At 36.7% G+C, this 3,505-nt stretch overlaps 1 non-coding gene across 1 annotated transcript; it reads left to right on the top strand.

Annotated features, from left to right (window-relative positions):
• The first annotated feature begins 1,097 nt into the window (after positions 1-1,097).
• On the top strand, positions 1,098-2,957 carry LOC123753109 (uncharacterized). The gene is made up of 2 exons (XR_011228764.1): positions 1,098-2,382; positions 2,497-2,957. It is a non-coding gene; the product is annotated as an uncharacterized protein (transcript).
• Positions 2,958-3,505: the final 548 nt, after the last annotated feature.

The raw sequence follows: 3,505 nt of genomic DNA, 5'->3' as shown, positions 1-3,505 counted from the left end.
GGGAAATCTGGTGAGGGACCGGAAGCTGCTCGCTTGAATTGCGTAAACTGGGATGTTAGCATGTTAACTGGAGAGGATTGAGAGGACACCGCTCCCTGGCTCAATGGGGAGGAGGGAGGGCAGCACCGCCGCCCGGACCACAGAGCTTCCAGACGGAGAAACACGAAGGCTGTTAGAGTTGGCCGGGATGGATGCTTTGTTAGGGGGGTTTGTTGCCCTTATTTCCCTGCCAGTCACATTTTTAGGAGACATGATTGGTTAGAATGGACTGGGGGTATATGTTGTGAAGAAACTTGCGTCAGGCAGCGCGGTGGCGGGTAGAAGCGGGCAGCATGTACTGATACCCACAGCCATAGAGGATTGTTTTGAAATTTGTTTGAGATGGAATGAGTTGATTTTGGTTGGTTACTTTGATTTTGCTATAACATGTTTGGACTCCAGGTATGTACTTAGCTGCCTGTGGGTGGCGGTCTACATCATCTGGCGGTAGTTTGAGGGTTGAAATACAGCTTAGAGTGAGGAGCGTAGCGTGCACTCAACCGCGTCAGACGACAGACACACTATATATATTAACGAATCTGCGTGAAATAAGCATTGTTGTGAAATGAATATTGTGGGTTTCGAGCTCGTCGAATGATGAAAAAGGCAATTAGTATCATTATCATATATATTCAACTGCAAATATTTTCGGTTTTACTTTAATATTGTCATGGTTATGTAGAGGTTTCACTATAGATCCCGTTTCTGTAATTTTTCTAACATATAAAGATTTTTTGGTTTAATAAGTTATCAAGATGTTTTCAATAAAAGTGTTGGGGAATTCGCCTTTTCCAGCCAGCATGGGCGATGTTTTTTGAATTCCAGCATATGGGTTAACCCAACTAATACTTGGGTCAGTTACATTAGGGTTCGGGTCATGCGCAGTAGTGGGAGAACTATATTTCCTTCAAAAAAAGATTTAATCAAATGGTATTATATATAAAGAAAGAATTCCAACTACATTCCTTAATTAGAAAATATGAGGAAAAATATAAATGATAAATATAGAAAAAAACAGTTATAAGAATAAAATGTTAACTACAGAAAAAAGATATGGAACCAGAACAAAAAACATTGGAACGCTTGTATGATCTTCGGGCGCCATTTTATCACCACTGGCTGTTGGGTCCAGACACGAGCAGGAAAACTTTACGCAAACTGCACCTATCATATAGAAGAAGCACCGATAATGACCGCCAAGTGCTCACATTAAGTCTTACTCTAAGAAACAACACTCAAGCCTTGTCTAACCGTCAACATTGACCTTGCACCGTGACACGCCTACTAACATCACCTCTAGTGCTATCATCCTGAGGAGAAAACTATCAGACAAACTGCCTCTGTTGTAAAGAAGATGAAAAAACACCATTGTTCAGAGTGCGGGAAGGTATTCACTCGTCTTGGATATATGAAGACTCACATGTTAGTGCATTCAGGTGATAAGCCTCATGAGTGTCCAGAGTGTGGGAAGAGATTCTCTCAGGTAGGAAATATGAAGAATCACATGTTGGTGCATTCAGGTGACAAACCTCACGAGTGTCCAGAGTGTGGGAGGAGATTCACTCGTAAAGGAACAATGAAGAATCACATGTTAGTGCATTCAAGTGACAAACCTTATGAATGTCCAGTGTGTTGGAAGAGATTCGCTCGGCAAGAAAAAGTAAAGTATCATATGTTAGTACATTCAGGTGACAAACCTCATTCGTGTCCAGAGTGCGGAAAGAGATTCAGTCGTATTGAAAGTATGAAGAGACACATGATGGTGCATGTGGATAAAAGACCTTTTGAATGTGCCGAGTGTGACAAAAAATTTAAAGAACGTGGAACTATAGTACGTCACATGTTAGTGCATTCAGATGATAAACTTTATTCGTGTCCAGAGTGTGGGAAGAGATTCAAACATCTTGGAAGTATGAAGAAACATAGGAAGATGCATGTGGATGAAAGACCACTTGAATGTGTTCAGTGAGGCAAAAAATTAAAAGATGTGGAACTATAATAGAACACATGTTAATCTATTCTGGTGATAAGCCTCACGAGTGTCCAGAGTATGGGAGAAGATTCTGACATTTTAGAAGTATGAGCTCATATGTTAGTGCATTAGTAGGCAAACATTATGAGTGCTCAGAGTGTGGGAAGATTCACTCCTCTTGGAAATATGAAGATGCACAAAACGATCCATTCACATGATAAACTAAACACTGAGTGTGGGACATGATTGAGAGAATGTTGAAGTGTAATAAGACAATAATAAATTAACTTATCTCTAATATACATCTTGAAAACATAGCTTCATCATGAAAATGTTGTGCTATCACCATGTCAGTTGGATGTCCTTTAAAGGTAATTATGTATATGTATTTTGTTTGAGAAATACACTTCATAATATTCACTATGAAATACACTTTACCATGAAAAGATCTAATGGTATTTTATTATTTTGTTCTTTATTGAAAGTTGATTGCTTCTCATGATCAAGCAAGAACCAGAGAACTGTCAATATAGAAGTTAGGTGCTCCTCATAGACCAAGCAAGAACAGGAAAACTGTCACAGTACAAGATAGATGCTCTTCATAGATTATATAAGAAAAGCTGTCAGTATAGACAAACTCAAAATTGCTCAAATATTTATGTAAGTAAAGAATTTTTTTCTCCTAAAAATAAAAAATAAAACAAATTTTTTTTGTTTTTCTTCATATTTATTTAAATAATAATGCAATTAGTTTTTCTCTTTAGAAATTCATTTAAAATATAATTATATAATCTTTACCTATGGTATTGACATTTTTGTTGATATTATTTAGCATTGGAGTTGGTAAAGAACATAGTGTGAGATGTACTCAGTATGAGACCTTTATATTGGTAGGAGAAATGTATTAATGTAGGAATTACCTCATTAGATTTCTATGTAAACAGATTCTTTTTTGTTTGTTTAAGCCTATTTGTGAGTTTTTACGATCTTGATTAGAAATATATATCACTTAAGAGTTCATAGTAAACTGATCGGCATTAAGAGTCAAATTTATATTTCTCTTGCCTAACTTTATCAGTTATGCAATAATTGTCTGCCAATTACATTAGTCTGCTTGACTGTCAATTATATTAGCTCACTGGCAATCGGATTAACAGTTTGTCAGTTACTGACAAACATATATATATTTCTGGTGTGATGCTCCTGGATTCTGTTACATCTATTAAGGAAGATTTTCAGATCAGTATTAGCATTTAGGAATAAGGTTTTAAAATATATATATAGCATAAGAGAATGTGTGTGGAGTGAGTAATGTTTAGCATGTTTAGAGATTTAAACAGGGTATGTGTGTTTTCTAAAAACAAAGTTTGTTGGAGTTCTGATAGAAGATTCTTACTGGGTGATGATGGGCTTGAAGTAATTTGCAGTGGTTAAACCCAATGCACAGATACCATATATGATAGGGCTAGATTAGGGTGTACTATTTTGAAAGGA

The sequence above is a fragment of the Procambarus clarkii genome, chromosome 16 (genome assembly GCF_040958095.1).
Source record: "Procambarus clarkii isolate CNS0578487 chromosome 16, FALCON_Pclarkii_2.0, whole genome shotgun sequence".
NCBI classification, from domain to species: domain Eukaryota; kingdom Metazoa; phylum Arthropoda; class Malacostraca; order Decapoda; family Cambaridae; genus Procambarus; species Procambarus clarkii.
This window is presented reverse-complemented; position numbering and strand designations above follow the sequence as displayed.